The sequence below is a fragment of the Giraffa tippelskirchi genome, chromosome 12 (assembly GCF_054371585.1).
Source record: "Giraffa tippelskirchi isolate mGirTip1 chromosome 12, T2T-mGirTip1v1.2.pri, whole genome shotgun sequence".
NCBI classification, from domain to species: Eukaryota; Metazoa; Chordata; class Mammalia; order Artiodactyla; family Giraffidae; genus Giraffa; species Giraffa tippelskirchi.
The window spans coordinates 35,828,836-35,853,418 of record NC_137286.1 but is presented as its reverse complement, the minus strand read 5'-3'; the positions used below and the strand labels follow the sequence as shown (position 1 = coordinate 35,853,418).

The 24,583-nt window shown below is 40.0% G+C and overlaps 1 pseudogene; it reads right to left on the bottom strand.

Moving 5' to 3' along the window:
* Window positions 1–14,290: 14,290 nt before the first annotated feature.
* Window positions 14,291–18,436, bottom strand: LOC145528601 (cAMP-regulated phosphoprotein 19 pseudogene; annotated as a pseudogene).
* Window positions 18,437–24,583: the final 6,147 nt, after the last annotated feature.

Below are 24,583 nucleotides of genomic sequence, written 5' to 3'. Positions count from 1 at the left end.
ATTCTTTTGTGTTTCTTGCTAATCTCCTTGCACGGGAATATAAATTCCCTGGAGCAAGAATTTTGAGCCAACAAACATTCGCAGGACCTATGCTTTGCTTGTTCTTGCCTCTGTCTGGACCTAGCAAGACTTCTCCACCTGGCAGATTCCTACGCCACCTTAAACATTCAGCTCACAGGCATTTCTTCTGTAAGGCCTTCCCCAACCCTCCAGGGTGAATGAACCCTTTCCTCCTTTTTACTCTCCTGGTTCTGTGACCATAACTTGAACATCAGTTACATCTACTTAGAACATGTCTGTGCCCACGTGGTGGGCTGGAGCTATGGATCCCCTCTGGGAGTCCGCATGTATAAGGTGCTGTTTAGTACTCCTTGTATCACTGCATTGCCTCCCAACCCAATTTCCCAATTGGACAGTCCTATGGAAGTGGAAAGAAGAGGGCAGGGTGCTTTAAGTAAAAACTGAAAGGAGTATTTTACTAAAAATGATGTGGAAAAATTGGTACACAAACCAACCTCCTTCCCTGCCTTCACACCCATGACAAAGCAAAACACAAAAGAGAAGAGAGGCTTCCCCACCCCCATCCCACCTCCACCCTCACTGGGGCAGCTTTGGCACCACCCAGGCTCCAATGAATCAGCAACAGCTGTGCTCAGCAGAGGCGCGCAATGTCCACAGGGACAAGTTGGTTCCTGGCAGAGCAGAACCAAAACCAAGGAAAAGGCAGAAAACTGTCCAGGTCTGTGGTAACTGACCAGAGCTGCTTATGAGCGCACAAGAGACATCCCTTGGGACTTTGTGGGGGCGTAGTGGCCAGTTCTATGTTCACAAGGTGGTCAGCAACCACCGAAAAACATGTGTACTAAAACATCTATCTCAGAGGACTTCCCCTGTAGATATTTGGGTGTCTGTCTTTCCCCCGCAGTTATGAGCTGCTTTTGTGGCAAGACTAGTCAATGGTTTTTGTTATCTGGTTCATGTTTACTGAATGGTTGTAGAAATGTTTGTCCAAAGAGAAAAGGGAGGAAGGGAAAGGTGAGGAGAGGGAGAAAGGAGTTGCCACAGTCAAACCCTGAAGTCTCCACAGTCAACCTCCAGTCTCTTTGAAAAAACACCTCACCTCACCTCTTTCCTCCCCACAGGCCAGTTTCAGGAGCAGCTTCTCTAGGATTCCTGGTGATAACTTAAAAGAGGAGCGTTAGTGGAATGAATTACAGTCCCAGCTGCGGCAGTTCTCTGGGGGCCACACCTGATACTCACTGTCTCCTTCCTCGTCAGCCATGCCAAGTTCCTCTACCCTCAGCTGGCACCTCCTCTGGGCTTGGTGGTCTGCCTGCTGATCCAAGCCCCTGACCACTGGCCCTTCTTAGCCCAGGGTACTTGTATTTGTCCATTTATTGTCACGACTGGGCAAGAGAGTACTGAGAAGCACCCAAGTGGGTCACTCTTGGCCAGGATGATGACTCTGCTTCTAGCCTGCTGGTCCTTGCATACAAGGTGCCCAGAATGCCCAAGTGGCATCTGTAGCTAAATACTTCAACGAAAGTAAATACTCTGGGAAGTAAATACTCTAAATACTCTGGACTGTGAGGCCTGGAAGCCCAAGCTCCTCAAGAGCTCACAAGAGTGATGGTGAAGTAGGTCCCTCCTGCTTCCACCCCTCATTTCCTGGACTCACATATTCTCCTTACAGGGGGCACAGTACCATATAAAGGTCTGTAATTCAAGATGCATTTGCAACATTAATACCAGCTATGGAGGCATAAATGGCCAATAGCAGTACTACTGGGACTACAGCCTGAATCTGATATAAAATCTTTTTCTTCCCTGAGCTAGCCACCTTTTGTCCATCTGACTGAGTTAGTGAGATGTCATTGATGTAACAGAGCAGTGTGATGTTTTGCAGGGTGTCTAAATGGTCTTGATCTCTTAGGCTGTCTTACTATAGAAGCTGAAAATTAACATAGCTCTGGAGTAAAGTTATAAATGTATAACATTGATGTTCCATGTGAATGCATACCGTTTCTGATCTACTTTCCTCATAGGCATAGAAAAGAACTCATTCACCAAAGCTATGTCCACATAAAGTGTACCTGAGGCTGTGTTCTTTTGCTCTAGCTAAGATGCCCGAACTGGTATGGTGGCTGCAGGAGGACTACTCCTCGGGTGAGTTTGGGGTGGTCCACTGTCATCCTCTGGGTTTAGTCTGGTGTCTTCAGGGACAATACTGATGAATTGATTGGAAAAATGATGAGAATCCTTTAGAGTCTTATATGTTGCTTCATCGTATGCTGCCAAGTTTATACAGGTTTTAAATTGCCTGTTAATCACTCCTAGTTTTTTATATTTTTTTCTAGGGCATCAGTAGAGCTTAACAATTGCCACCCAATGCCATTGTCTCACGGAGAAGGCACTGGCGACCCACTCCAGTACTCTTGCCTGGAAAATCCCATAGATGGAGGAGCCTGGTAGGCTGCAGTCCATGGGGTGGCTAAGAGTCGGACATGACTGAGCGATTTCACTTTCACTTTTCACTTTTCACTTTCATGCATTGGAGAAGGAAATGGCAACCCACTCCAGTGTTCTTGCCTGGAGAATCCCAGGGATGGCAGAGCCTGGTAGGCTGCTGTCTATGGGGTCGCACAGAGTCGGACACGACTAAAGTGACTCAGCAGCAGCAGCCATTGTCTCATAGTAACTATTTCCCCTGTTTCTCTCAAATGCCCAGCATATTCCCTTCCACAAGCAAAGCATCCCAATTCACCACCAGTGAAAGCTGTAACAATTGTACCACTACTTTATGCAATGGGTTATCTGTATTCTAGCTACTGGCAGTGAGAGGGGCCTCAGAACTGGTCTAGCAAAGAATAATACAGCTCTAAAACTGCATCTCATCACCTGCTTTCTCAGACCACTCCACTTCCAACAGAAACACATTCCTGTTTCTTTTGGAAGCAGGCTCTGAGACAAGTTTAAAGTATCTGATGACTGCTGGGAGGGGGTGCCCTTAAGATCCACACCCGTGTAAAGGATGAGCCAGAAAGGATGGGACAAGGGAAAAACTGGGCAGACATGCAACCTGAACAACAATCCAGTGGAATGTGAATTATTCTATTATTGAATTAGACGGTAAAGCACTGTGTTTATTATGCAATAACACTATTGCCATGCTAAAAGAATACAGTATATATCAACATTAACAGACTAACCACATTACTGTCAACTCACAGGAGAACAATCATCAGAAAAAATAGAAAATTAAAAATGGAACGTATCATCTGAAGTATTTAAAACTGAACAGCTCATTACACCAGAATTTCTTCACAAGTGTAAAGAATGAAAACAAATCTGCAACCAAAGTAAATTTTTGAGTGGCTCATATGTTAACCAACCACAGAAAACTGTTTTACTGATATTGAAATAATTGAATTTGGCTTGATTGTCCCAGCTGACAAAATGTGTCCTAAGAAAATTAGCTTGCTTACTACAGTTAGATTTGGGGGTAGAAGAAATGAGGGCATGAAAAGCAACATCAATAATCAATTAAAAATCAAGGTGAATTATTTCAAGTAGTCTTCCTTAGCTTTGGATGAGTAAACAGGTATTATTAATAATAATGTTCAGTTCATCTTGTTTATTCAAGGAGTCAGAGCCAAGTTTGAAATGACCACAGAAGGCCTCTGTGAATAGTTTCAATGAATAGACTGTTTCCTAAAAAGATGAGAAAACAAATCAGTACAAGCTGAAGTGGAATCTGCTATGATGTGTTACAGCTAATGGTGGCAAAAACACGTGTGAAGCAGAAAAAGGCTTAGACAAATTAAAAAACTTATGAAAATATAAGGTGTGTAAAGCCTGTAGTTATTCACTGTATTATTTGTCAGCAGATATTTTGTTGAAAATATTTTGAATCTATCATTTGTCATTGTCTCCATGTCAATGGTGAAAATCATTCACTCTCATGGACTCTTATCAGTTCTGTGATTGTTTACTCTTTTTTTATTTTTTAAGTTATGTAAGTGTGATAACACAATTACAGGAGACTTGGAAAATACAGAACAAAGTTACATCTAGTTCCACTATATATTACAATTTTTAAGTAGATAAATTAAGGTTTTTAGTTGGAGTTTCAATATCAACTGTCAAAAATTAATAGAATGTATAGATAGAAAAGTAATAGGATATAGTAGACTTGAAAAGCACTATGAACTAATTCAACATAGTTAAGATTTATACAATTTTCACATAACAGTAAGATACAAATTCTATTAAATTCCCATAGACTATAAATTTGGAGACACTGGAACATCAGTTCTGTGAATTTGTTTTTTTTGGTCTGAAATAGAAGCTGAATATTCCAACTTGTACTACATAGCAGTTTGACAGTTTAGCAGTGGTAAGGTTTTATTGTGATTTTTAACTCAGAAACTAGATTGAAATTGTACTCAAATGTTTATAACAGCTTATTATCACAGCCCCAAATGAGAAATAACCCAAATGCCTATTAACTGGTGAATTAATTAACAAATCATGGTCTATTGTATTCCACTGTGCTGTGGACTGAATTGTGTTCCCCCAAAATTTATATATTGAAGCCCAGTTTGATAGATTTGAAAATAGGACCTTTGAGAGATAATATGTATCAGAGGAGGTCATGGAGGTGGGGAACTGGTTGTGAGATTATGAGATTCCCTCCTTTCTCCCCCATTTGAGGACAGACAGAGAAGGCAGTTGTTGGCCAGCCAGGCTTTGCAGAACCCTACCACAATGGCACCTTGATCTTGGACTTCTGAAACTGTGAGAAAATATATTTCTATTGTTTAAGCCCCTAGTATGTGGTGTTTTGTTATGGTAACCCAAGCTAAGTATGATCTATTAGATTCCATTGTAACACAATAAAAAAGACATACTACTGATACACACAGCAATATGAGTGAATATTAAAAGCATTATGCTAAGTGACATAAGTCAGACACAAAATACATACGATTCCATTTATATGACAATCTGTAAAAGGCAAAACTAAAGGAACAAAAAGCAGATAAGTGGTTTCCAAGAGCTGGAATAGAGGGTGGAGACTAAAGGCAAATGGGCATGAGGGAACTTTTCAGTGAGATGAAAGTGTTCTCTATTTTGATTGTGGTGTGTATATGTATACACACACACACACACACACACACATATATAATGTGGTATATATATAGTGTCTGTCTATATATAATGTCTGTCTTCACTTATCAAAACTCAAAAAACAGAACATTTAAAATTGGTGAATTTCTTTATATGTGAATTTCACCTCAATAAAGCTGATTAAAACCCATTCACACACACATACAGCAGGTCACCAGATTGAACCCTCTGCTCATACAATTTACAACCACAGTGGTATGGTCACTCACTTAGAGTCAGACATCCTGGAGTGTGAAGTCAAGTGGACCTTGGGAAGCATTATTGCTGACAAAGTTAATGGAGGTGATGGAATTCCAGCTGAGCTATTTAAAATACTAAAGGATGATTCTGTTAAAGTGTTGCACTCAACATGTCAGCAAATTTGGAAAACTCAGCAGTGGCCACAGGACTGGAAAAGGTCAGTTTTCATTCCAATCCCAAAGAAGGGCAGCGCAAAAGAATGTTCAAACTACCGGACACTTGTGCTCATTTCCCATGCTAGCAAGGTCATGCTCAAAATCCTTCAAACGAGGCTTCAGCAATACGTGAACTAAGAACTTCCAGATGGAAGTTCTGGATTTAGAAAAGGCAGAGGAACCAGCAATCAAATTGCCAACATTCGTTGGATCATAGAGAAAGCAAAGGAATTCTAGAAAAACATCTACTTCTGCTTCACTGACTACAAGAAATCCTTTGACTGTGACTGTGTAGATCATAACAAACTGAAAATTCTTCAAAAGATAGGAATACCAGACCACCTTCCTGTCTCCTGAGAAACCTGTATTCAGGTCAAGAAGCGACAGTTAGAATTGGACATGGAACAACAGACTGGTTCCAAAATAGGAAAAGGAGTACGTCAAGGCTGTATATTGTCACCCTGCTTATTTAACTTATATGCAGAGTACATCATGAGAAATGCTGGGCTGGAGGAAGCACAAGCTGGAATCAAGATTGCCGGGAGAAATATCAATAACCTCAGATATGCAGATGACACCACTCTAATGGCAGGACTGAAGCTGAAGCTGAAACTCCAGTATTCTGGTCATCTGATGTGAATAGCTGACTCAATGGAAAAGTCACTGATCCTGGGAAAGATCGAGGGCAGAAGGAGAAGAGGGTGTCAGAGGATGAGACACCTGGATGGCATCACTGAGGCAATGAATGTGAACTTGGGCAAACTTCAGAAGTTGGTGAGGAACAGAGAGGCCCGTGTGCTGCAGTCCATGAGTTCGCAAAGAGTTGGACACGACTGGGCGACTGAACAACAACAACAATAGCAGAAAGCAAAGAGGAACTAAAGAGTCTCATGATGAAAGTGATAGAGAACAGTGAAAAAATTTGACTTAAAACTCAACATTCAAAAAACCAAGATCATAGCAACTGGTCCCATCTCTTCATGGCAAATAGAAGGAGAAAAAGTGGAAGTGGTGACAGATTTTATTTTCTTGGGCTCTGAAATTGCTGTGGATGGTGACAGCAGCCATGAAATTTGAAAATGCATGCTTCTTGGAAGATAAATTATGACAAACCTAGACAGCATATTAAAAAGCAGAGATATCACTTTGCCAACCAATGTCCATATACTCAAACCTATGGTTTTTCCTGTAGTCATGTATGGATGTGAGAGTTGGACCATAAAGAAGGTTGAATGCCAAAGAATTGATGCTTCCAAATTGTGGTGCTGGAGAAGACTCTTGAGAGTCTCTTGTTCTGTAAGAGATCAAACCGGTCAACCCTAAAGGAAATCAACCTTGAATATTCATTGAAAGGACTGATACTAAAGCTGAAGTTCCATTACTTTGCCCACCTGATGTGAAGAACCAACTCATTAGAAAAGACCCTGATGCTGGGAAAGATTGAAGGCAGGAGGAGAAGAGGGTGGCAGAGGATGAGATGGTTGGATGGCATCACTGACTCAGTGGACATGAACCTGAGCAAACTCCAGGAGATAGTGGAGGACAGGGAAGCCTGGTGTGTTGCATGCAGTCCATGGGATCGGAAAGAGTTGGACAAGACTCAGGGGCTAAACAACAACAAAGCTGATTAAAATTCATCTATTCACACATACGGCAGGTCACCAGATTGGACTCTCTGCTTATACAATTTACAGTCAGGATGTTGATGCCAACGTAAATTGCAACATTTGTTTTTGTAATCTGACTCACAACCTACATTCAATCCATCAGCAAATTCTTAGGCTTTAGCCTTCTGCTTCCACTCTAGTCTAAGCCATGGTCATCTCATCCTGGGGTTATTGAAGCAGCCTCCTAACTAGTCTCTGGGTCTCTGCCCTTGCTTTCAAAGGCAATTCTCAGAACAATTAATGATCCCCTTAAAACATTTCATCACCCCTCTTCAATTGCTTCCATCATGCTGGGGAAACACTCCAAACCTCTGCAGAGCCCTCCTTGATCTGGACTCTGCTTGGCTCTCCAATTTATTGGGTTGGCCAAAAAGTTCCTTTGGTTTTTTTAGTACAAATAAAAGACACATTTTTCATTTTCATCATATTCACCATTTTGTTCTACTCTGCATGTGTGTGTGCTCAATCATTCAGTTGTGTCTGACTCTCTGTGACCCCATGGACAGAGGAGATGGCCAGACTCCTCTGTCCATGATATTTCCAGGCAAGACTACTGGAGTGGGGTTGCCATTTCCTCCTCCAGGGGATCTTCCCAACCCAGGGATCAAACCTCCATTTTTTATGTCTCCTGCACTGGCAGGCAGATGCTTTACCACTGTGCCATCTGGGAAGCCCTTTTTTCCACTACCCTCTGTCATTTTTCAGGCAACTTCATAATTCCATCTTCCCAAAGCTTTTTATCTTTTTGAGCAAAGAACTGTTCCTGTGCCTTTAACAGTCTTTCAGGGAACTGGAATTTTTTCCATTAAGAGAATTTTTTAAAGACGGAAATAAATGGACAGCTGAAGGGGCAATGTCTGGTGAATAAGGTGGATGAATCAGAACTTCCCAGCCAAGTTGTAACGGTTTTTCCCTGGTCATCAAACATGCGGTCTTGCTTATCCTAATGGAAGACTATGCATTTTCTGCTGACTAATTTCAGGTACTTTTTGTCAAGTGATGCCTTCAGTTGATCTGATAGGGAGAAGTATTTGTTGGAAGTAACCCTATGGTTTTCCAGAAGGAGCTCATAACAGAGGACTTCCTTCCAGTCCCACCATATATACAACATCACATTCTTTCAATGAAGACTGGCCTTTGGTATAGTTGATGGTGGTTCATTTCACTTGCCCCATGACCCCTTCTGCTCCACGTTACTGTACAGTATCTACTTTTCATCACCCATCACAATTTGTTTTAAAAACAGAATGTTTTGTTATGTTTAAGTAGAAAACTGCATGCAGAAACAGCATCAAGAAGGTTTTTTTGCTTAACTTATGTGGAACCCAAACATCAAAGTGATTAACATAACCAAGCTGGTGCACATGATTGTCAATGCTTGATTTGGATATTTTTTTAAATAATTTTATTTATTTGTTTTTGGCTGTGTTGGGTCTTCATTGCTGCTCTTTTTGTTTGTTTTGATTTTAACAACAGCTTTCTTGAGATATAATTATATACCATTTCATGTATATAAATTTTTTAGCATATTCATGGAGTTGTGCGACCCACAGTTAATTTTAGAATATTTTCATCGCTTTCAAAAGAAACCTCATACTCTTAGGCTATCAAATCCCTGTTACCCCATCCCACCAGCCCTGAGAAATGACTGATCCACTTTTTGTCTATGAATTTGCCTATTATGGACACTTTGTATAGATGGAATAATAAAATATGATGCCTTTTGTGACTGGGTATATAGTTAGGATTAGAATTTGTAACTTTGTTTATACATTTAAGAAACTGCCACGCTATTTTCCAAAGTGACTACCTCATTTTACGTTCCCACCAGCCATGTGTTATTGCACTCTGATTTCCACATCTCTGTTACATTCTGTTATTTGTGGCCTTTGCTGTGTTGCCACAATACAAACATTGCACTATGCTCCTGGGTCCGGTTTGAGCCATTGGTTGTTATTGACCTTACATTATTGTTTAGTATTTAATATATGTGACACTCACCACCCCAAATGAACTGTAAACTCCTTTATGTCTTGCCATATTCGTAGATCCTTTATCACTTGGTGAAATGCCAGGCATGCAACAGGTGCTCATTAAATATGCATTGATTGTCTGAAGAAATAACAAGAAGTTGGCAGCAATCATGAAAGGAGGAAAAAAAAAGAAATAGAAAGAAAAAGGAAAGGAAACAAGTAAGTCAAGGAGATAAAAGGAAGGAAGGAGTTTGGGGTGACAGGGAAGTTAGAACCTAATCATTTGAATTTTAAATGTTATAATGAAAGATCAGGCATCAAAAAGTTCATTCTTTTGCTGCTCCTTGAAAAAGCAACTTTCTTGTTGTGAGGTTTCCACATGCCAAAGAATGAAGTTAGAGCCCTTCCTCACACCATATGTAAAAATTAACTCAAAATGGGTCATCGAGAGATGGTGTGAATAAGTTCCTAATGGTCCTGGAAGACCCTGACCAGGCCCTGTAACTGAAGAGTCAAATGGTGGCCAGTTCACCTAGAGTAGTTTGTTGGGAACTGTGAGTGGGGTGAGGTGGTGTTTAGCTAGATGATACAGTTGTCAACTGGACAGTTTTTTTTTTGTTAGCCCTTAAAAATCAAAGGCTTTAAAAGCTCTCAAGAGTCCCTTGGACGGCAAGGAAATCAAACCTGTTAATCCTAAAGGAAATCAACCCTGAATATTCATCGGAAGGACTGATGCTGAAGCTGAAACGCTAATACTTTGGCCACCTGATGCGAAGAGCTGACTTATTGGAAAAGACGCTGATGCTAGGAAAGATTGAGGGCAGGAGGAAAAGGGGGTGACAGAGGATGAGATGGTTGGACAGCATCACCAACTCAACGGCCATGAGTTTGAGCAGGCTTCGGGAGGTGGTGATGGACAGGGAATCCAGGTGTGCTGCAGTCCGTGGGATCACAAAGAGTCAGACAAGACTTAGCAACTAAACAACAACAACGACAAATAAATCAAAGGAGCACCAACTTATGAACAGCATGGCAAGATATTCACCTCTAAGTATATGAGTAAGGAGTACAAAAGCCATCTCATAAGCCATTTTGGAAAGATTTAGTTGAATCCCAACTCTTATTTTTACTCTGGACTAGAAGGCAAAATGCAAGCATTTCTTCTCTTCTCCAAACATGGAACACTTAAATGGTACCTGACTTATCAGTTCCTCAAACATTTTGGAGGATTAGTCTCTGACATCATATTAATGTAAGGCATTTCAAGGGGCTTTCACTATTATTTTCAATTCTTATTGTTAATTGTCAGCTCTTATAAAGCCTATTTAGTTAAATTATATTATCCTTGAAAGATAAACATTTCATCCATTTAGTCTTGGGTTTCAGCAAACTCTCTTTTATGTCTTTAATTCCACTCACAAAAAATATAAATTCTTTGAAAATTAAAATAGCCCTAACATTTTTGTATTTTCTAAGAATTAATGTTTCATTTTTCCACATTAATCCTTCTTTTCTTGGAATTGTTTTGGTATTTTTCTAATTTTGTGAATAGCAGGCTTAATTTAAACACACTTAGAATCAATACTTTACTTGTTAATGAATTACAATAGAATTAATATTCTGATGTAAACTTTGACTGTGCTTTGGCTGTCTGCCAGTGGTTCTTACATGTTTTTAATATTGGTATTTTTCTAGATAACGTGCAATTTTATTTGGGGTCAACTGCTTATCCCAATATGATAAGAGGTTTTTAAAACAGCAAATGATGGCATACTATATTAAATTAAAACCTGTTATTTCCATACAGCAGAAACTAACACAACATTGTAGAACAATTATACTCCAACAAAAAAAATTTTTTTAATCTCATCATTTCCTTTTGCTCAAAATTTTAAAGAAATGGACCATCGACATAAATGTAATAGTGAAAACAATGAAACTCTTGGAAAAAAATAAAAAATAAATCTTCATGATCGTGGTTAGGTAAAGCCTTCTTAGATATGACATCAAAAGCGTAAGCAACAAAAGAAAACATTGATAAATTGGACTTCATCAATACTTAAAAGCTTTGTGCTTCAAAGGACACCACCAAGGAACTGAAGAGACTTCCCAGAAAATGGGAGAAATATTTGCAAGTCATATATCTGATAAAGTATTTGTACCCAGAATATATAAAGAACTCTTCCAACTCAAAAAGACAACCCAATTTTTAAAACAGGCCAAAGATCTGAATAAACTTTTCCCAAAGAATGTATACAAATGTCTTCAAGTGCCAATAAGCACATGAAAAAACACTCAATATTGGTCATCAAGGAAATGCAAATCCAAACAACAATGAGATACCACTTCAACCACACTAGAATAACTATAATCAAAAAGACAGATAAGAGCAAGTGCTGATGAGGGTGTGGGGAAACTGGAAACCTCACACATTGACGGGAGGGACCCTCATAAATGATGTAGCTTGTTTGGTAAACAACTTGGCAGTTCTTTGAAATGTTTATCATATTGCCGTGTGACCTAGAAATCTCATTCCTAGGTATATGCCCAAGAGAAATAAAAAAGTATTCACACAAATCTTGTACATAAATGCTCATAGCAACATAATTCGTAAGAGCCCCAAACTGAAAGCAACCCAAATGTCCACCAGCTGATGAATGGATAAATAAAATGTGATCTATCTTAATAGATGATTATTCAGTAATAAAAAGGAATAAAATACTGACACAGTACAGCAAAGATGAACCCTGAAAATATGCTAAGTGAAAGAAACCAGTCACAAAAACCCATGTATTGTATGGTTCTATGTATATAAAATGTCCTGAATAGGGAAATCTATAGAGATAGAAAGTGGATTAGTGGTTGCCTATGGCTGAGGGCAAGTGAGAGAAATGACTGCTAATGGGTATGGAGTTTGGGGAGAGGTTAATGGAAATGTCTCTAAATAAGGGAAGTGATGGTTGTGCAACTCTATGAATGTACTAAAAACATCACAGTGTACACTTTAAATATATAAATTGTACAGTATATAGATTCACACACACACATCATTAGGATATAAGGATGAGGGACGTTATGACAAATCCTCTCATTTATTTTCTGTTAAAAAAAAAAAACATTTAGGAACTTTCCTGGTGGTCCAGAGATTAAGACTTCACCTTCCAATGCAGGGGTGCAGGTTCCATCCCTGGTCGGAGAGTTATAAAACAACCAAAACATAAAATAGGAGCAATACTGTAACAAATTCAAAAGACTTTAAAAATGGTCCCTATAAGGAAAATTAAAATTAAAATTAAAAAACAAACATCTGAAAAAATCCAGCAATTCAACCATCAATGATTACAAGGTCTTGTGGCACCTTGCACACACCAACCTGGACCCACCAGTGTTTCAAGACTCCACGAATGAGAACTGCTGCTTTACACCATGATTTATTATGCTTAACACCCTTCAGTTCTCTCTGCTCTCCATCTAGATGGCTTTAATTCACTGCTTTCCAGGGCTGCTCCAGAATTTCTGTCCAGGAGTATTTCAGGGGCAGCAGTCTGGTTTAGAAGGAGCAATCCCAGGGATTTGTCTTGAAGCTGCATATGCACAGCAGATACACTTTTTCACTTAAAATTGAGACGTTGATAAGATTGGTACACCCTGAGTACTGCTTTTGGGTGGTCCCCTCCTCTGCTTCAATAGGGACCACATAGAAATGGGCCTGTATTCTTAAAACCTGCTTCATAGTTTCAAGGCTCACTTGTGCTTCCAACAAGCAATTATTCTGCAATGATATTCTGCTTTTCTAAATACAGCACATGGAAATGGACCTCCCCTTTTTAGCAGTGTCTGCCAACAAGACTTCTTTCCTGGTGTTAAAAATACATGCAGATGATTTTAACTGTGCCACTTTCAGATTCTCCTTTCAGTGTATCTGTTCCTTCCCATGTGTTGTCATTTTTCTATTTGAAAATCATGACCGTGAAACCTCGAACATTTATGGGTTATGCAAACAGCTTCTGTTGGTATATTTTTAATAATCACCGCTCTTATTATTACCAGATGTTGAAATCCCAAGTGATAGCAGAGTGACAGACTTTAACAGTAAGATTATTTGGGCAAGAGACATGTGATGTTTTTGTTTTCTGAGAGAGAGCAGGTGTCTTGCTTGAATTTGTGTCCATTTTCTCCCTCATTTGGCTGAGATGTCTTAGGCAAATTCTTTAATATCACTGATCCTTTGTGTCTTCATTAGTGTGTGTGTGTCTGTGTGTGTGTGTTCGTGTGTGCTCAGTTGTGTCTGACTTTTTGCGACTCCATGGGCTGTAGCCTACCAGGTTCCTCTGTGCGTGGGATTTCCCAGGTAAGAATACTGGAATGGGTTGCCATTTCCTGCTCCAGGGGAGCTTCCTGCTTCAGGGATCGAACCCACATCTCTTTTGTCTCCTACATTGGCAGGTAGATTCTTTACCACTGGGCCGCCTGGGAAGCCTGTCTTCATTAGTAGAGTGCTGCTAATGTCTTAAAGGATTTTGGTAAGAAATATGTGGGATTTTATGTTATCTATTATTAGATTTTGAATTAGATATTAGTTATCTAATGCTGTGTAACAAATCCCCACCCCACCCCCCACCAAATTTAGCGGCTTGAGACAATTTTATTATCTTACACAGTTTCAGAGGATTAGAAATCCTGGAGCAGTTTAGCTGGGTGGTTCTGGTATAGGATCTCTCACAAGATTTCACTCAAATTATTGGCCAGGGATTCATTCTCTGTAGATTGCATGAGTTTGGGGGATTTGCCTCCAAGTTCACTCATATGGTTATTGGCAGGAGGCTTCCATTTATCACCACGGGAACCTATCCGCATGGCTTCTTCCAAAGTCAATGATAAAGAGGATAAGAGAGAGACAAATACAGTGTATACCAAGACATACGCTGCACTCTTACAGCCTCAATTCAATGGTGACATACCATCATGACTGCAATATTCTGATCACACTAACCAACCCTGATACAATGTGGGAGAGGACAGCACCAGGGTGAAAAGAACAGGAGGCAGGCATCACTGCAGACCATCATGGAGGCTGGGTATCACCTATGGATGGAGCACCCAGCAGGCACACCTGGACACTAGTAATTCAACAGCCATTTATTGAGCTCTTCGAGGACCAAGAGGTATAAAATAGACATTGTCCTTGCCCCAAGGACTTTCATTGTAAAGGCTCATAGTAAGTGCTCAAGAAATATATTTTCCCCTCAAGAGAAAGAAAGAAACAAAAACTTCATGAAAGGAGATCTTGACAGTCAGAGGTGCAGCCGCTATCCAAGTAATGCCCTCTAGAGAAAACCACCCCCAAGTATAACTATTATGAGTTGCAGGACTCCGCAGTTTTTGGTTTAGAGCCTGAGAATTTACATTAAGGATCTGAGCAGAAGTAAAGACAATCATTATAACTGTCTGTGAGAAAAAGGTGTACTAGGCAGATTGATGGTGTCCACAGTCCAGCAAACATGGTCATTTTCCAAAACAATTATTTGCCAAACTAATGGGCTCCTTATCTCTATGTAGCAACTAAGGTGGGAGGTCTCTTTGGCAATGGTTCATCCACTGTCAATTTTGTTGATGTTTAATGTAATGTATATATAGACACTGTATGTACTATATGATAAGGTGACCTTGAGCTTAATGTCTTCTTCTATTAATAGAAGGCACTCTGACCTCCCAGTTTATCCTAATTAGTGAGATGTGACTCTCCTGATATTTTACCTGTGCTAAAATATTCATATTTCAGGCTCTTAGAGGAGACATGTATGATTCATAGGATTAATGGCAAAGGAGTTTACCGCCATTATCAAATTAGCCTTGCATTTCACCAGCCTTCACAAGGCTAAAGTGAAGCTTGAGATTTATATATAAATATTGAAGTCTGATTTCAAGTTTAATAAAACATACATACCTTTCCAATATACCCATGGAAAGAAATGTACACTGGAACTTTTGCTGATGCAGAAGAGCCCGCAGGTGTCTGAGAAACACCAACTAAAGCCGCATTGGATGGCTGTCATTCCCTCTAATGCCCTTGACCAGGCTTTTCAGGTCACCGAAAATTCTGTGGTTCAGAAGCTCTTTGCTGAGCCTGCTGTCCTCTGCCAGGCCTGTGGAGGATGCAGAAGAGGAGACTGGTACCATCTCTGAGCTCATAGATTTAATGAAAAACACTTGTCCCAGAGTCTCCTCCTCCACGAGAAATGGCAGGGATTATAGTTGTCTTATTCACAGCTGTATTTTCAGTGCTTATAAAGGGAGTTTCAGGCAATCCCCATTAGGGAATCCCTAGCATGCACATAAGAACTAAAGCATCATGTGGCCCCCAGGAGTCTCTGCACTTAACCACACACACCATGAAACTACAATGAGAACTTTGGGGCCGAGGAGGGGCCAGACCTTCCAAAGTCTCCACATTTTAGATTCATTCCTGTCTCCCTACGTTGCTGCCATGTGCCTGATGTTGGTGCACCCTCCTCATTGCGAAGACTCTACTCCAGTGGCTCCCAATCTTCAGCCAAAGAAAAAGTATTTGGCCTTTTGCAGTCAAATGAGAAAAATAAGAATAGTGTAATTAGTTTTTCACAAAGCTCAGTGGGAAGGACTATTTATTCTAATAGGCTTTTCTTTATTGGTGTTAATATGTTACCTCTTTTATAAAATTACGATAGGAGACAGTGAAATTTTTTTTAATAAAAAGGCAACAATATTTTATTTGGGGCACTTACTCAGTATTTCACAGATCCTCAACAAGTTTTGAGGTAGGTTAATATTAGCATTTATTTTACAAACTAAAACTCAGGCAGAGATTATATTACTTGTTGCAAACCATAACAGGAGTCTTACCATAACCAAGAATAACATGGTTTTTCAGATTAATCTGATGTGTGTGAATTTAACAGTGATAGCTTGCAAACAGTCATTAAAAACAAACAAAACCCAAACCCCACTAGATATTACAGAAATTCTATTTTGGGTATTTTGTAATTCTTAAATCAATCCTACAATGATTATATATGCTTTTGAATAACCTACTTACTCTCATTACAAATCTATGTATGTAAAACTAATCCTTATAATTGAAGAAGGAAATGGCAGCCCACTCCAGTACTCTTGCCTGGAAAATCCTGTGGACAGTCATCTCAGGCTACTGATCCTCAGCATCATGCCACAGCATCACCACTTATGGGAAAAGCTCTTAAAAGACCAGTAAATTTGTCCCAGAAGTCTGTTAATTAAAGTTCTTACTAACTAGACAAACCACACATACAATTAAATTTATATTTTATTAAAATGACATCTATAGAAGCAAAATATCTAAATATGTATTATCTGTTCCACCTGTCGTGTAAATTGCTCTCATTGTCACAAGTCTAATTCACTTAGCTCATTATAATCACTTAAAATTCAGCTCATCCTGACTAGATTACTGGCCCAGTCCTCTCAAATAACTTGTTTTATTATAAATTTCCTTTTATTTAAACAAGTGTCAGTTAGTAATACAGGATTAAGAGTGTTAATTAACAGCTGAGAAATTATAAGGAAAATGTCATTATTGGGTTAGAAAACACAGCATTCAGCAGAGCAAATTTCAAGAGTAAAGATATAGACACTTATGTTACTGAACAGGCTGAATGGCACAGCTCAACACAATGTGAGTCAAAGAAGCAAGAAAAAAAGAAGGGAGAGGGCCACAAGAAGCTAAGTATTTTATTCTAGTTTCCCCCAGATTGACTGTGGAAGTAAAAAGTTTCTACATTAAAAAAGTTTATATAAATTATATGAATAGTAATTTTCATAAAAGTCAAAATGAAATGTTCTGCATAGGACAAAATATATGCCTAAGCAACATATCATATTTGCACAAGGCCACTGAATGTCATGGGTACTAGTAACAAATTAAAAAGCTTAAGTCTATGGTAGACTGAGCAAAGATTTCAGTTTGGTATTTTATAACCCCAAGACTATAAACTACTCTTACTATATAAAAGCTCTAATGACATACAGAGTCTTTTATAGGAACACTTGTGCTTCTGGTGGCACATTATCTACTCTTTAATATGTGAAAGTGATACAAACAGTTGTGAGAGGTTGTGCAAAACTAGTTTATTTACAAAAATGGCACAAAAGTGAATTCAATAGTCAATGCACATGCACACTTCATTCACATCTTCAGCGACAAAAGGTATTCTGAACACTACAGAACTGAATAAGACTACTAGATTTAACAACAGCTGTTAAGCATTAGAGTCACGTAAGTTCCACCAGAATGGGCAAATATTGCCCAAGTAAAATTCTATTGTTAAAGCTGAAACAGATTTAAGGCGATTCAAGTTCAAGCACAGGATACAAATCTTTAGAAGTCCCGTCTATCTGTGTTTGAAATATGTGACCTTTCTTCTAACTTGTGGTCTTAAACTTCTGTTTTACAAAACCCAAAAGGAAAATCCAGAAGAAATCAACAGTAGAGGTTATATGAAATAAGAGTAATATGCAAAGCTATAATTAAAATATATTAAAGAAAGTCAACATTAAAACTGAGAAACTTGTTACTTGTTGGATCCAGCGCTACACTAGGAGTTAAATAATATATGCAACTATTTTCAAGTAGATTACTTTATGTTGCTCTAACATGTACTTTTCATCAGTGCACTGTTAAACTAATCAAAAACTCTACACATGTGTATTCCCTTACAATAGCAGCACACACTACCGCTACCTGCAAAGCCGTCACTCTCAAATGACTTAATGCGTAAAAGGAAATAAAAAGCAGAGGAGTAACATATTAAGGAGAAATAATGGGAATTAGAAGATTCATGCAGTTCAGCTCTTTTTAATCTGCCAGCCAGCTTGCTAGCAACAAGAGATGGTTCCCGTTGAGGAAGGTCCTGTGGAGTGGGAATGTGGTCACCAGTGACCTCTGTCTTATCCGGGGTTGCAGTAGGAGGTTGCTTGTACTTCATTTTTGCTTTAGTCATTTTACAATCCCCAGAATCAAAATATTTTTACCCTTTATGCAATCGTTTACTTTAAAAATCTGAACCTCTAGGATTTTGTCCCAGATGAGGATACCTTGCTTTTAACTTTTGCTTCTTCAGCTTTCTCTGGACTAATCACTTTTCTTCCATTTCCTTCTGCTCCTCCCAGAGGCTGCCTGGGGGACTTCCGCGCACATACTGCTCCCTCTGGGGACAAGAGGCTGAGAAGAGAAATGTCCCAAGACAGTGGAATTTTTTTAATGGTCACCTGGCATCATGGAATAGTGGCAGTCCTGTGTGATGTCGCTACTGGTTTTTCCTTGGTTCTTGAATTCCAAATGTTTGAGAACCACTGTCATATAGGAACAGTTCAATCCCTACCTCATCCTTGGGGTCTTCCCTGTCCTTTAGGGCTTCCACTTTTCTTTTCTTTTAAAAAATATCAATTAGGATATTTTCCCTGTAAAGTCATAAGTGTATAGGTGCAGGACAATTGGTAAATGTAAAAACTCACAAAGAAGAACATAGTAATCCTCTATAGTCTCACTTCTCAAGAGAAAATAAGTATCTTCTAAGAGATGCCCTTCTATTCCGCTTTCTGAGTTTATCATTTAACTTTTTAACATTTTGTATAAGTTGTATGGTAATTTCATAATATCCTATCCTCCTCTTCCTATACAATTAAGTGCTGACTTGGTCTAGCTCCTGGGGTAAGCATTTATGTGTATGAGCCACTTAATTCACACAACAACCTTGTAAAGTGGGTACTATTATTATTTCCTCTTTGTAACTGAGGCTCAGAGAGTTTAAGATATACACCCATTTTACAGAGCTGCTAAGTAGTGGAGTCTTTCTGACCAGGGGAGCCTGGCTCTGGAGCCCAGACTCCAAAATAGTCTGATCCAGTGCATTTCCATCATATGGATTTACTACCACAGTTTATTTAACCATTCTTTTACTTTTGCTCATTTTCCTTTTTTCCTCCAAGTTTCTAGTATTATAAATAAAGCTGCCATGTACAACCTCATGATTAAGTCTTTGTGTACATTATCCATAAGTATTTCTGTAGAATAATTTCTGGCAGAGGATTTGCTTGATCAAGGAGATTACAGTTGTAAGAGTTTGACAAAATTCACCAACCTGCATCTCAGATTGTTGTGTCTTTTCAGAATGTTGTATCCTTGACACTCCATCCAACAAGCTAAGCAATGAAGAGCCAGTGCAGCCAAAAATAAATTTAAAAAATACTTTTGCTATATGATGCTTTAGTTACTAATATGGTAGTAATCCACAGTGATCCAAACCCTTGTATAATTCAGTCCCCAAGAATACCTGTGACTTGTTTCTAATGAACAGAATATGGCAAAAGTAAAAGGATCTTGCAGATGTAATTAAAGTCCCTAATCAATTGATTTTCAGTTAATCAAAATGGAGATTATCCTCGGTGGGCCTTACCTAATTAGGTGAGCCCTTTAAAAGGGCTTGCTGAAGTTAGAGAGACTCAGAGCAGTAGAAACTGTTACTGACTTTTAAGAAGTAAGTCATCATGAAATGAAGCTGCAAGTAAATGAATTCCATCATCAATATGGCAGTTCAGAAGTTTATCCTTCCCTGCCACACCTCCGTATGAGAATACAGTCTGGCCATCATCTAGATTTCAGACCTGTAAGGCCCTGAGCAGAGAACCCAGGTAAGCCATGCCCAGACTTCTGAGTTACAGAAACTCTGAAATAATAAATGGTTGTTGTCTTAAGCCACTGAGTTGTGTGCTAAAATACAACTAACAAGACTACAAATTTTCCATGTGTTACTAAGCATGGTTTTTTCTTCTTTCCAGCTCATGTTTCTGCCTTCATCATTTTCTTATTTGGGTTCTTAATACTTTTTGTTTTAAAGATATCAACCCCTTTGTCTGTAATAAATAATAAACAGCCATTGAATTTTCACGTGGTCAAATCCATTGGTCTTTCCCTTTGTGGTGCCACTTGGAAAGTCCATCCTCATCCCAAACTGACAACATGAGTCACATACATTTTGTCTGTTACTTTTGTGGTTTCATCATTACATTTAAATCTTTAATCCATCTGAAGAGGTTTTTGGTAAACGGTGGTACAAAAAAGCACGACTTTCACTGCTTTCAAATGTACAAACGATATCTACTGAATAATCATTTGCTTTTCAACTGAATTTATATCAGATCAAAACTCTAAATTTGGCCTTTTCCATGTGTTACGTTAGGTCTATCCTGTTCTGCTTTAGTATCAAATTGTTTTCATTATTAGAACTCTACGATGCATTTGAATATAGTAGGAAAAACAATCACCCTTCATTTCTCTTCTTTCATAAACTTTCCTCGTGATTCTCAAACATTTCTTCTTTCATTTTATCTTTGGAATTGTTTTGTCAAATTCCATTGGCAATTTAATTGTATCTGTGGCACACTGAGATACATTTATAGATTTATACACATATAGATTATAGAATCGACTTCCCATATTTCCATACCAGGACATGTTTAGAACTGTGTGTCTTTTTCATGACCTTGTCAAGATAGGTTTAGTCGTGTACACCTTCCACATATCTTGTTGGATTAATGACAGGGTTTTAAATATTTTCATTTAAGATATCCTAACTAGTATATTTCGATAATTGTTTATTTACTAGATTATAGGAAGATTTTTTTAAACTTTCTTGTGCAACCATAAATCAGTAAGTCTGGCAAAAATCAGTGAAAGCATTTTATGAGAGTCAGTTCTTAAACAATTATCAGTACTGCCTTGTGGGATGTATGTACCTATGCTGATTAGTCTAAACCAACAAGAGAATCCCAAATTCCTTGCAGTAATTGGTTCAGGAATGGACAAATCTAAGCTAAGTTGGGCCAGTGAAACAGGAAAGAGGTTTTTCAGGGGCTTGTGAAAAGAAGCTTTCTTGCTCTTTGATGAGAACCCCAGGGAGCCAGCTTCTCCCATTGGTCACAGTCAAGGAGATGTGGATATTTTGGCAGCTGTTGTGTGACCATAAGAAGCACCCTCAGAATGAAACTGAGTCTGTGGATAGCAGAGCAGAGACACCGAAAGACTGTGCTGATGACACCTTTGAACCCCTGGATCATCGAACTCGAGCTCTGCCCTGCCTCTGCTTGTTCTTTGAGCCAGTTCATTTTCTGTTTGTGCCCCTTTCACCTGGGCCTTTTTTAGTCCAAAGCACCCTGCTGATACATGACGACCGAGTGAGACAGATGGACAGTTCCCAGCACAGAGTGGCTACTCAGTATATGATAGCGCCACCCACCACCATCCCTGACACCCAGCCCCACCAGGCCTTACTTCTGTGTCCAGTGCAGACCTGTGTCCAGCCTTCTCTCCACACTTTCTCTCTCCTCACTCACATTCAGAGCTGTCTCACCCTTAAAGACCCTGCTCAAATTCTACCTCCTTCACGAATGCTGTTTAGCTCGTGGGGAATTCTCCTCCGTGCTCGGCTTGTCTGAGCCTCATCACACACTGCCTCATGTGGTTGCCTTTGCCTTCCTGAGTCTGGGTCCATCTCCCCATTCCCCATCTAAAGTAAATCCCTTCAGGGCCTGGACCACCCAGTGTACCTCAGCCTCCTGCAACCTCTTGCCCCTTGTAATGTTCAGTAAGCACTTGATGTCAAAGTTACTAGCCTTTAATTTTCTTCTCTCCCTTACTTTTTACAATTTGTGGGCACCAGGATTCAGCTGAATGAGATTCCTACAACAGCAAGAGGGGTGTTATTATTTTGTCCTGAAGGTCTCTACAAGTGTAAGGCATGTCTAAAGTGGCTATAAATAATTTATATTGTCCATAACTTAAGTCGATCAAAATAGACCTCATCACAGTGATGCGGCAAAATCTGGTACAAGCTGCTTTTCTGCTGCCTCCAAACCCATTACACACTCGGCGCAGATGAAAATCTGCCTGGATTCCCTCCTGAATCGGATTAATGCCCCATCCACAACCACATTAATCACAATCTGTCCGGGATTAGACCCGGGATAATCCCATTGGACAAGAGGTGACAACCCAGATTCTATCATCTCATTTATTATCTATTTTTGGAATTTGCTAGTAACTCTAGCCTCCAGAAGATGTTTTCCGGTGAAAGAGGATCCTCTGTAGATTCTTTTGAAAAACTGTCACTTCATGGGCTTTGATTAGAGCCAAGCACTTTGTGTCATTGATGTCTCCTATTTTGTTTCCAGGTGATGAACAGGCAACAAAATCCCCAAGTCCTAGTCTTTGTTATGAGAAACACACACACATTTAGCTTTTTACAAACCTATGTTGGAAAGAATTAAAGACATCCTTCAAAACCTTTAAAAGATCAGGACAACAACTTTCTGAAGAGACAGACTCATGTTTGAGGATATATGATATTTTCTTTTCTGCTTGTTTTAGTATCATAAAGGTAAGCATCTATGGTTGGTAAAGGGGCTGTAACTGGCCCCCAAAGTCTGAAACCGCCACCCCCACACACATCCACACATCTGTGCAGGATGGAGGACTTTTACAATATTCCATTTCCTGCTGGCAAGTCAAACTGAACTCAGATAGCTGATGTTCCTCTTATTTGCATCTAGAAATACTGCTCAAGGGAAATGCTAGGACCAAATGAGTCAGGGCAAACCAGTTTTGGCCCATATTCTCAGACCTCTGGTGCGGGAGCACAGCAGAGAAAGCCAACCCCAGGAAGGATACAACCTTGCCATCCCCAGGAAGGATACAACCCAGATAACAGGACTGTTGCCCACAATATTGGTGTCTGTATCTCAAACCAGATGTATTTTTCAATATCTATAACTTAACTAAGTAAGTTACAAATGAGTGGTATTCTTTTCCTCATTCTTCAGGGCTGCGAATAGAAATGCTTCCCTTTATCCCATGGAAATGGTTGCCAGGAACTGATCACCAGCCAACTCTCCCCAAACTAGCCTGCTGCCAACCTGCTGTTTCTAGGTTTCTAGGTGGAGAGAGGAGCCGTCCATCCATAGGACCTCTTCCTTCATCCCCTGGCCCCTTACCCCTTCCTGACTCGTGTCCTTGTTTCCTCTTGCCTTGCTTGACGCAGCCACTCTTTCCGTAGCACACTACGCTCTTGCTATTTTCCATCTGAATCACTCCAGCCAGGCAACAGGATCACGGAGGTTCCCTTTGGCCAAGAGAATCCCTCAGACTCCTCAGTGGAAGTTCGAGGCTACGCACAGTCTGACACGAGCTTGCCTGTCAGTCTTTCACTCACGCTGACTCCTCCATGAGAGTCCAGCCACACGGACCTGCCTTAGGTGTCTTTCCTGTCTGCTGTCTCTAGGGCTTTGCTCATGTCACTGTCCTGGTTCATCCTGCCTCTCCCAGCTGCTCACCTTTCCCCCAAATGCACTTGCGTCACTCATCTCCTCTGTCTATCTCTGAGACCATTTCCTCTTCCAAGCAGACTTTCCTGATCCTTTTCTTCCCGGCTATTCATCCTACAGGGCTCAGATAAGATGCCACAAGCTCCAAGAAGTCTCTCCAGCCATCCCATTCTGTGCTCCCTGTCTGGTGCTAGTGTTCCGGGTTTGGTAGCTCTCTTCCCAGTGCTGATCGTTAAGTCAAAGGTGAACAAAGTCGGACATGAGGTAAAGTGGCGAGGACAGATTTAAACTAATAATATCTTTTGTACCAGGGAGAAGAGTCACATGAATTGAACGCAACTGCAATTTGTACAGAGGTGACTAGATATCTTAAAGGGAGAGTGAGGGAGTAAGGAGGGCTCATAAGAGTCAGCAAGGTGAAAAACTGCAAAAGGCTGGAAGCGGGGGTTGGTCCATGAGAAATCCATCAGGGTTTGCTAATGGGTTCTTTCCAAGGTAGCTTCCTGCCCTGCCATGGAGGCTGGAAGATACGAGGCTGGCTCTATCTTCAGGTGTTGGTTGGAACAAAAAGTACATTCTTTCAGCAGCCTTGAGTATTTTCAGGTAGATGCTTTAAGCGGGGCTGGGGTGATCCTATAGGGATGTGGACTTGAGATGTGAGAAACTATGTTAGCGTTTTGCTCAAATCTACAGGCTAAGACTGAGGTCTATTGAGAAAGGGCTCAGAGGAGCCTGGCTAAAGTTTGGTCAAGGAGAGACTGTGTGTCACCTCCCTTCATCATCCTCTCCTCCTTAGCCTTGTTTCAGTGAAGGCACCCTGTCCACCCAAGGCCCCCAGCCTCAGCCTGAACCATTTGGTAAGAGGCCAGCCTTTCTACAAAACCACCCAATCCTGGTTTGGTGATTCTATTCCTTTTGGAGCTCAGTCTTTCCCTCTTTCCTTCTCTCCCTTTCTTTCTCACTTTGC